An 11,672-nucleotide genomic window follows, 5' to 3' on the forward strand; every position below is an offset into this window, starting at 1 on the left:
ATCATGTTTTGGTTTTTGCATTACAATAATACCTCTCCATAAACATTATACCCTAATTCAGGCATAACTCACACTAGCGGTATCATTTTCCTAACATCATATGACAAACTACAATAAAATAATTTAATTTTCACAGGTGATTTTGAAGTTTGATTAAAAAATAACTTGTTAACTTATGATTTACATCTTAATTTCAACTAGCCATTTTATTAAACATACATATTTACATATATATGTAACAATAGTAGACAGTCAATTCTACAATCTGTGAACAAAAAAGTGTATTGGTTCTCTTATTGTCCTGGATTGCATGAGACAAGTTCACTTATTTATCCCCATGTGGATTAAATGTTGTCTTTACTTCTCTTTAATTGCTATGTGCTTAATTTTCCTCCACTCTAGAGTGCAGCTATTCATGGCTTTAACTTCTATTAGATTTTCCATCATTTGATCTTTACTGATCTATTATAATACATTGTCCCGTTATGATTCATGTTGTCTTACATTTATTACTACCAAACTACAGGGTTTTTTTCATAACGTTTTTAATATGCACTTCAGTGTACATAAAACATTAAATGATCTACAGGGAGCAATTGGTGATTCTAACTGCTTATATTCATGTTATAATTTGTCTGTACTATTATTTCTGTGATCTTCTCACTATGGATTAGCAATGCGGGAAGGAGAAGGAGCCAGAAAGTGTCATCTGAATTAATTCTGTGTGTGTGTGTGTGTTTGCGTGTGTGTGTGTGTATGTATGTGTGTGTATGAGAAAGGGAGAGATAGATTAAAGCAAGGACACAAAGAAAAGCAGAGAAAAAGTGATAGGCAGAAACTGACAAACATAGAGAAAATAATTCTTTCATTAGATATTCCAAAATTTTATTTTATTAGACTTAAAACTTTTACAGAGTTTTAAAAGTAAATATAAGTTTTCATCCTATCTTCTCCTCAATGTCTAGCATTGTACATGTTCATGGCAAATGTCTTCTTGAATACAGGTGAATTGAATTTACACACCTCTAATACATGTGATGGAGGAATTGAACCATAATGTGTTTTCTGATAAATATAGCAATATACACTTTAAAAGAATGCTTAGAATTAATTGAATAAATTAACAACTCCCTAAGATTCCTAACATCAAGCCTGTCATGATCAAGTGAGGGAAACAAACCTGGAGTCAACTAGTTATAATTAATCCTGGAAAGTCCAATTTAGAGATATATACACATTGATATTGTACTTAAAATGAAGATATGACCAGCTCTGAAAGAACCAGTGACATTGCATAGAAAAAGTTACCCTTCAGCTGCTTCTTTAAAAATTCACAATTTATGATCTCTGGTCTATGAAACTAATGGATGTTTTCTTTAGATAAAATTGCATAATGCATGTGTCAATGCCTAGTGGACTCTAAAGAAATATATGCAAGTAATTGATGTTATCATTAGAAACATGTATATTTATGTCCTAATAGCTCTTTCTAGGATTAATTGAAACCAGTGGAAAGATCCATGCGGAATCTTTAGCTAAGATATGTGATTTTAGGCAAGTCTCTAACTTCTTGGAAACTCAGGTTTCTAATTTATAAAATAGAAATGAATAAGGCCCATCTTGCAGATTTGTTGAGGAAAGTAAGGTTATGGGTATGAGAGAAATAATACTAGCGTTATTTGGTATGCAAAACTGTTAATTTCCCATGATGTCCCCTTAATCATTAAGTAACTTTCTGGAAAAATATTTTCACTCATTCAGTGAACATCTAGAGCACCTATTATTTACCAGATGCTGGTAACATGGGACACAGGGCTAAAAATAATTGGAGCTCACATTCTGGTGAGGAGCTTAATAAGTTTGAGTCAGTGAAAGGTGCTTAGAATTAAGGACAAGATGTACACCATACAGAGGTCCTGAAAGTCTTTCTAGAAGAGAACGGTCAACATATAATTACTGAATCTTATGCCATATAATGAGATACAGTAGTGACAGAGTCAAATCAAGCTAATAAGCCAAATAGGAGATTGATGAGGTGAGGAAATAAACTGGAGAATTAAAGAGGCCAAATAAGTGGTGTTCAAGGTCAATTTTATAGTGGGGTACAAATCTCCATATTGGATTTTTGTAAACCCAGGTTTCATGGGCAATGCAGATTCTTGAGTCCAGAACATGTAATACATAAAGGCTGGAATTTCTAGTAACTGAAGTTCCTATAGCAAGTTTTATTTGATGGAAGGATACCTCATCTTTTAAAACTTACACCCATTTTGAATCTAAGTATCTTGAAGGAACTATATGTTATTATTAGCCTTTTTCACTATTTTAATACAAATGTATATGTTCTAACTTAACTCACATAAAAGCAATTATATAAGACTTTTCTTATCAATAGCCCTGTGATAAATAAATAATGAATATTTACTCATATTAAATATGACAACCATTATCTTATTCTTTTTATAACTTAAGGCTTTTAAAAACTGATTTAAAAAAATTATTATAGTTGATTTACAATGTTGTGTGAGTTTCTGCTGTATAGCAAAGTGAATCAGTTATGCATATACATATATCCACTCTTTTTTAGATTCTTTTCCCATATAGGCCATTACAGAGTATTGAGTAGAGTTCCCTGTGCTATACAGTAGGTTCTTATTAGTTATCTATTTTATATATAGTAGTGTGTGTATGTCAATCCCAATCTCCCAGTTTATCCCTCTCTCCTCTTACCCCCTGGTAACCATAGGTTTGTTTTCTACATCTGTAACTCTGTTTCTGTTTTGTGGGTAAGTTGATTTGTACCCTTTTAAAATTTTTATTTATTTTTTTAAAATCAAGGTGCTACCATTTTTTATTTATTTATATATTTTGGGCTGTGTTGGGTCTTTGTCCCTGTGCGTGGGCTTTCTCTAGTTGTGGCCAGTGAGGGCTACTCTTCATTGCGGTGCATGGGCTTCTCATTGCGGTGGCTTCTCTTGCTGCGGATCACAGGCTCTAGGCGCGCAGGCTTCAGTAGTTGTGGCTCGCGGACTCTAGAGTGCAGGCTCAGTAGTTGTGGCACAGGGGCTTAGTTGCTCTGCGGCATGTGGGATCTTCCCAGATCAGGGCTCGAACCCGTGTCCCCTGCATTGGCAGGCAGATTCTCAACCACTGTGCCACCAGGGACATCCTGTACCCTTTTTTTAGATTCCACATATAAGCGATTCTGGAAATAAATTTAATAAAATTTTACACATTTTTCTCTCATAGCATGTTTTATACTACAAAGTTTCAGCTGTTGGCATTAATCATTCCTATTAGCTCTACCCAAGTAAAATGGGTTCTATAAATTATTAGCTGTATTTACTAGTTTAGACCTTTTAGACTGTTAAACAAATACCATTCCCTCTACTTAATATGAAGTTGTCAATAAAAGTATCTTTTACAGCCCATTTAGAACACATTTTTCCAATTTTCATTTAATAGCAGGCATAATGAATAATGAACGAAAGGATAATGCTTATAAAATTAGAAATATCTATTAGAAGTTTTGATACTCTCATTGACATTTGACAATAAAATTCTGGTATTGATGCAATACCAGATTATTGTAGAAATAAAATAAGTGCCTATTTAATTATTTGCTAATTAATCATATACACCTTGCCACTCTACCAGTCACAGTCTACACTGCAGTAACATGTAACCGTTATAAATAATTTTCTTTCCATAATAGTGCCAGTGACATCCTATTTGGCTTTAACACTTAAGTTTCTTCTCTTGCATGAAGCTTGCTCTTACCACCACAGAAGTATTAATCCCTCCTTTCTCTCTATATTTAGTTACCTTATGTCACTTCCATAACTGCATCTTGCTCTAATTAATTTTTTTTAACTTTCTGACTTCCTCTTAGACTAAAACAACTTAAAAAAAAATTCCCCACAACATCTAGCACAATGCTCAAAAAATATTCATGGCAGCAAATTGAACTGATATCAATAATTTAATACACAAATTAAGTACCTGTGCTTGACATTGTGCTAGGAGCTACGATTATGTATATGCATAGGAAATTTTATCCTAGTATCTTCAGAGCTCAACAAAAATGTGAAGGTACCATGAAAGAGTTTGGACTAAGACTCTTCTTTTGGCAGAAGAAAGTTATAGGGACATTTAAATTAAGAAATAAAATAAGTTCATAACAAATGACAGAAAGTAACTTTTGAAAATAAAATTAAAAATTTCATTAAATGGTTTTGCACTTAATAACTAATTTATCAATGATCAAAATCATAGCTCTTTCAGATAATATAAATGTATCCCTTTAAACACTCTTTTAACTATACTTTATAAAGTCTGTTAATACAATTAAATTATATGTATACATATAGTATATATATATATATATGTGTATATATATATGTATATATATATATATATATATATGTATGTATATATATTTCCCTACATTTTGAAGCAGAATTTACCCCTAGGTCCATAAATAAACATTACTACAAAAGTTTATATAATGCTATTTCTGTTAGATTTTTCTCCAGAAGCTGTGTATTTGTATAGTATCTGTGTAGAAATTTACATTAAAATCTTTCCATTGAGATCTGGAGGTTCTAAATTATGTAAAAAAGAAAGAAATAATATGTCATCATTTTACACCTAGAAACCAAACTGTGTTTAGAAAGAAAATAAAAATAATTTTGAATAGGATAGTAAATAGACTAGATCACAGGTAACTTATAAAAATAACTTGATGCCAATAAAATATTATAGAAAACTTTTCTATTTTCCAATTACAATATATTTGTGATATCCTCCAAATTTAAAAGGAAAAGATAAGAGGTTGAAAAACACACTATATTAATATTTGATTTTGAGCCCAAATTAAGATAACCTTCTGAATATTGAGCCTGGGATGTTTCTTTCACATCTTTAGACAAATCTTGTTGTGATTCCTGTGACCTTTAATTTTCATCATATTTTATTTTTCTTTGAGAAGTAGTTTAAGATTATTGAAAAATAACCTAAAATAAACAATAACAGACCAACAAAAACTACTTTACGAAGGCCAGGAAAACACAACACTGGAATCCCAACGTTTTATCTTCAAAGAGTTCTGGATTTCAAGTCCCATAATCTATTTTCCAGTTTTGGCACTTACCTGTTGCTCAAATTTGTTTAGTTTTGTTGTTATTTATGATAAAATTTAATTTTTCTTAACTTAATTTTATTCATCTGTCAAAACAGACACTGAGATATTCGATCTCTGGTCATTATTTTATTATATGTGAAACCTTAACTTGTCAAATCATACAATCAAGCCACAGTAGAAGAATTTAGGTCATTTTATAAACTGATTTAAGTGACTTTTTTCAGCCTGTCATGATAAATTAGTTAAGATTTTTTTCAAAAGCTAAGCTTTTTTCATTATCCTTTTTCCAGTTATAAATTTTCAATTTAATCTCATCTATTTTATACCTGCTTTGATTTTATGTAAAAGAGACAGTTCATATTTTTTAGGTCTTATGAAGAATAAACTATTGAAGATTATAAATAATATTAAATTGCTAAGAAAAAGAAAGATCTTGGATTAGAAGTATTTTTAATTAACTTCACAATCTTAATATTTGAAATGGAATCCAATTACTGTCTTGACCTCCTCTAGGAAAATAATCTTTAAGACGCTACAAAGAAAAGACACTATAAAGAATGGTTTACTAGGCAGAATCAGACACTTAGAAAAATACACACACAAACACACACACACACACACAATGCTTACAAATAATTATTTTACTATTAAACAACAAGTTATTTCAAAATTGAGAGGTTACAGGCCATATGTTTAAATATTTGCATGAAACATGTTTTAAAGCAAACCCATGACCTTTTGTCAGAATGATAAATGTTGGCTCTTATTTCCTTTGTGAGGATAAGTCTTTTTATCCCCAATGATATCAATCCAAACTGTCTGTTGCAAATCTCTCAGGATATGGATACATGAATGGGCCATCTCTGGTGGTTTGCTTCCTCCTCTGAATATTTATTTTCATTTTTTAGAGAGATTTCTGCTTTATATATTGGGTAACTGACATTACCTTTTATAAGATGTATATTTTTATTCAAGTAAAACATTACATTTTGGATGCGTATGTTTGATATCTAGAAATTCTTCTTGTGTCTTTCTGTTTTATTTTATATCAGCTGTGTGGGATAATCATTTTTCCAAGAAAACTCCAAACTTCGCTACTATTCTTTAGCATCCATCAATCTTAAAGTTCAAAAGTATCATTCAAAATTCAAAATTATAATGTATACCTAAACATTTCTGCTAATCAATGTATCTTACTGGTTTAATGGGGACTGAAAAAGAATAAAGAATATGATTTAAAGTAGGTGAAAAAGAAATGAAGATGTTTAAGTTCAGTTAAGAGCATGAATTATGGAGTCTCTTCAAAATAAGAAAAACAACCAAATTTTAATTTGAATCTAATTCAATTTGATGAACATTTGGTTTATTGTAGTTATTATAAGCTCACCCTGACAAGTTAATAAACTATAGTTCTTGGAAGGACTTAAAAAAATCAGGACATAAGAAAACTCTCTCCTTTTCTCCCCTCTTTGTTTCACGTACTTCTTTTATTATCATTAACCTTTACTGTAGTTAGATACACATGCAGTTCCTCTAATAGACTATAAGTCCCTTATAAGAGTAAAGACTGTTTTTTTCATCCTTGCTGCCCTGACAATGCCTAACACAGAATGCCTTATATAAAGTCTAAACTCTAGCACTCTATGATGACTCAAATGTCATCCAAAGGCACTAAATATTAGCACCTTAAAAAAGAGTGATTTGCCTTGCACTTTTCACATTATTGATATGCTTGAGTTTTGAGTTTTCCTTCTATGTATGACCTAAATTTTCCAGGCTCTAGGTCAATTCACAGATATTACAAAACTCAAATTTAATTTTGTGATTTAGGGATACTTTGTTATAACACCCTTTTATGTGCTGTTACTAGAAATGTTTTAATAAAAGTACAATGGTAAGACTATAACAAAAGGGTAGCAATACTGGAAGGCATATGACTTAGTCAGATAAAACTTGCCATAAGGAAAGTAGAGCAGCTTTAATATACACAGAGATGGATGAGAAACCAACAGTGAATTGAAAAATGCAAAGTTTTGCTCACAAGGTGACCTGGGAGAAAGGCAGTCAGTGAGGGTGAAGATTTTACTGGTTTAATAATAAATAGGTATACATAAATAATTGGTTTGTGACAGTTTTAATGGCAACCCAGCCATGGGAGAAGATAAATCTACATATTGAAAGAAAGCAGTTAAAACGTTGGCTTGCAGAATGACAGAGGTAAAGAGGATACGTTTAAGTGGAGACAGGCAGCTTGTCTAAATATGGCTAATATTAAATACAGGTGATTATAGCATTTGAAATTGAAATTAAAAATAATCTCTGATTCACTTATTTTAAAATTGCCAAGTCCCCTCAGCTGCATATTTCACCAGGTGCTGGTGCAGTTGGAACAACAAGCATATCCAATGATTTAAAAATAACATTCACGGGTGTCACCTGATGTCACTCCAGATAAGAAATACTGTTCCCAATCAGAGAGAAAACACTCTCTGGTATTCATCCTAACACAACCCAAACCTGTGTTACATATTTATGCCATGTATTTTTAAATAATCTTTTGGACCTTGAACATATTAAATAGATTAATCTTTCTGAAAGTTGTAAACATAGAAAAAAAAATGCAACACTTTGGTTTTAGGAAACTTATGCCTGTACAGAGCTCTTTTTTCTTGATGAGGTCTAAAGAAAATAAAGATGTTTTGATTTTTTTCTCCAAATATTACAAACTGAGTCAAATATATGTGTAGTATGCATAATTTATTCTTTAAAATGATATTTAATGCCTATGATTTCAGGTAACTCAAGTACATAGTCTCCTAAATATATTGGTTCAGATTTGGGGAAGAAAACAAACATTTATCAAGTCATTCAGGCAAGCAATATGCTAGGTGTTTTGTGTGCATTTACTTTTCCCAATAAAAGTCCTATGAGGAAGATATTTTATCTGTTTTCAGATAAAGTAACTGAAGTCCTGAATGGTTAACTTGATTTCCCAAGATCAAAAAGAAACTCAGCAACAAAAATAGGATTGGCCCTTAGAATTCTCAAGAAAGCACAGGCTTTTCTATATATGTACCTAAATATCTTTATAAGGGTTGTTTCTCAAATTTATGTGGAAAAAACTAATGATATACAATAATTTTTTAAATGCATTGATGTGTATTCCCATCACCCTCCTCCTACCAATTTGACTTTATAGTCTGAAAATAAAGCATCAAGAATCACAAGTGGTAAAGCAGTTATACTCCAATAAAAATGTTAAAATAAATAAATAAATAAAAGATTTAAAAAAGGAATCACAAATGCATTTATTTCTATTGCTCAAACCACAAGTGCATTTATTTCTATTGCTCAATCAAAGATTGGGTTTCTTCAGGCATCTGTACCAAAAAAAGTGGCTTAATTGAAATACTGTTGCACACTACATTCACTTTCCATTAGTCTGAAAATGAACTAACTTGACTTAATTTAGAATAGTGCCAACTCTGTACTGTCCAAAATCTTTGAGCAGATCATGGACAGAAACTCTCTAATCTTAAGAAATTTTGAGTGAAAAATATAATTGATAAGCTTATAGAAGATAAAATACAAAATGACAGAGAGAAGAAAAATGAACATGAAATATCCAGCAACACATCATAGTTATTGGGATGATTCTAATACATTTTTTTTTTTACTATCTCTCACTCCTGAAGGTCACAGAAATGTGGAAGAGAAATAGAAATTGAAGGGAAATATCAGATGTGAAACGTCTGATACTGCCATAATGCTATTTTAGAAGTTTTCAAAGAAAAGAGATACTTTGGTGCTATTAAGTCATAAGAAGCATCAGTTACTTCATTTTAATTTATTTGGATGATCATATAAATCTGTTGAGACCTTTATGAAACCAGACTTTGGTATTTTGGCATTTTGCCAATCAGTTCTAGCATAATTTTTTATCAAATATCATAAAGAACAGTATTTTTTTCTTTAACTAATAAAGTGAAGACAATTACTAATTAATATGTTAAAGAGAACAGCATTTTCTTGTCTTGTAGCTACTCTCCCCAGTTTGACATTGGTGTTGCCCCTTAATTAGACTGTCCTCCAGCTTAGTCATTTGCATTAAGCCTATCAATCGAGTCAGTTTTCTTCACTTTCAGGCTATATTTCTTCATCTTACACGCAAGGCTTTCTCAGACATTTTGCCAGATTCTTTGCTGAATCCATACACATCAAAATGACTACATCCCCCTAAAGGTAGAACGAGTCACAACTAAGGAGCCTGCCTGCCGCAGCTAAGACCCAGTGCAACCAAATAAAACCAACAACAGCAACAACAAAAAACCCACTAAAAGTGTCAAAATAGCAAGTAAGTTAATATGATGCGGTAAATTAAAGAGAACTCATGCTGCCTCTATTGGACTGGACACATAAGAGCTACCTTTCCTGCTGAAGAGATTGGAGGGATAAAAGGAAATTAAATGCAAGAAAAATCTCGAGAACTATGGGAGCGTGTTTCAATTTATATTCCATTAAATACTAGGGAAGCTTTTTATTATGAATCGTCTTGAAACTGAAATGATCTTTCCTTTCTTTTTTTCCCCTACATCTATTTAGATACTTAAGCTTTTCAGAAAACCATAGACTTGTGCATCTCTCTTTGGGATACGTCTTTCATAGAGAGGTTAGAACTTATTACTTACAATAGCTTGGTGATGATGCCACCTAATTTTTCTTGAGTGGGTGGTGAGAGGAAAGAGATTATCTTCCACCTGTGAATTGACTTCTTAAAGTGGAACTCTGAAAGCTTTTCATAAAATCATACAATGTGTGTGTGTGTGTATACACACTAGGTTCTATATCTTAGAGACATTAGCAGAATTTAAATAGCTATATCTGAAATCATCACTACATTTCTATAATATTATTTCAATGGGAAAATATTTCCCCAAATTATAAAGAATATATTTATAAATTACTTTGGAGTCTTAGACTATTAATATATTTTAAAGTGATTTATGTAAGCCTTTTATTTTTAAATGAGATTTGATGCACTCATGTATAGTTTGAATATTGCCCATATAGAGATTAATTTATGAGGAATGATTATATTATCACTATAAATTCAGAGATCATAGGTAAGATGGCCCAGAACATCAAAGGCTTTGATACAATAAACCTGGTAATTCAGATTGACAAAACGTTACCAAATATCAGCTCATCAATCCCAGTGTTCAGTAACTATATCATTGTTCTGGTTGATGCCTCATTCAACATCTTGGTAACAAAAGCATATAAAGGAAATTTTACAAATTTCCCTTCAAAAAAGGTCGATTAATTATTTATCCCACTATAAAGATGGTGTTTATAATTATTTATAGAATTTTAGCTATTTGTATCATTGTATGATGCAGAGATAAGTTTTTTGAGATTAATCTGTGCTTTTATTTGCCAATATAACTACAGTAGCCTGCAAACTTTTTTAATCTAAAATGTACATTTTACATCACAATCCAACAAACACACACTTATATAATATGTATACATATATAAAAGCGAAACAAAAGTTTTGCCAAAAACGTCTACCCTGAGTGTTAATTCTTTTTAAGACTTTTTTTTTTAAACCAAGGCTGAACTGAACTGATACATCATAATCACCAAAGTCCCGAGTTCATCTTAGGGTTCACTTTATGGAGTGAATAGTGTTGCATGTTCTATGGGTTTGGACAAAAGTATGATGACATAAAATCATTATAATGTCATACAAAGTATTTTCACTGCTCATAAAAACTTCTGTACTCTATGTATTCATCTCCCCTTTCCCCTCAAACTCCTGGCAACCATTGATCTTTTTATTGTCACCATTGTTTTGCCTTTTCCAGAATGGCATATAGTTGGAATATATTTTTCTTTTTTCCTTGAAGAGAGGGGTTCAAAGCCTTTGTGCCTATAAGACCACCCATGGCCCACCCACACGTGGACTGGACAGGCTCTAGGTGGCAAACTCCCCCACTAAATACTGTAGCTTTTCTTCCAGTACTGAGTCCTGCCCAGCAGCCACGTGGAGGTGCAGGGGGATATGTGTTGGGTATTTGTTCATAGGAAGGCCACAAGCTTTGTGGCCCTTGTCACAATGAACCCAGATTCCTGTTGGGTGTGTTGTAAACAGACGAGCCATTTCTTCAGACTCCCTGCTCTGAGCACACCCTGAGATAATTTTTAATAGGGTAGCCAACTATAATAAATAAATACTCTTCTTATAGAAGGGAGGAAAATACAACAGAAGTTAATAAAAATATTGATGAGATGTTTATTATAAAGAGAATTTTTTGTACTTGTTCTCAAAATTTACATTGATATGTCTATTATTTGCATTATCTAATCTCATTTTTTCCTTGAAGGAATATATATAATTTAATTAAGTGACAGTGTGTTCTTTCTTATAATTATATATATTTAGATTCTTAAATAAACTGAATGAAAAATTAAAGTATATTCATATAAAATATTGAATGATTGTTCATTAAAGTTCAGAGTGCTTAGA

General features: G+C 31.7%; 1 non-coding gene across 1 annotated transcript; it reads right to left on the reverse strand.

The window, feature by feature from the left end:
- Window positions 1-11,207: 11,207 nt before the first annotated feature.
- Window positions 11,208-11,337, reverse strand: LOC115802384 (small nucleolar RNA SNORA11). The gene has a single exon (XR_004022854.1). It is a non-coding gene; the product is annotated as a small nucleolar RNA SNORA11 (small nucleolar RNA).
- Between the last annotated feature and the right edge of the window lie 335 nt (window positions 11,338-11,672).

This window comes from Delphinapterus leucas, chromosome 4 (assembly GCF_059928025.1).
Source record: "Delphinapterus leucas isolate spDelLeu-1000000601 "Yukka" chromosome 4, BTC_Dleu_Yukka2, whole genome shotgun sequence".
NCBI classification, from domain to species: domain Eukaryota; kingdom Metazoa; phylum Chordata; class Mammalia; order Artiodactyla; family Monodontidae; genus Delphinapterus; species Delphinapterus leucas.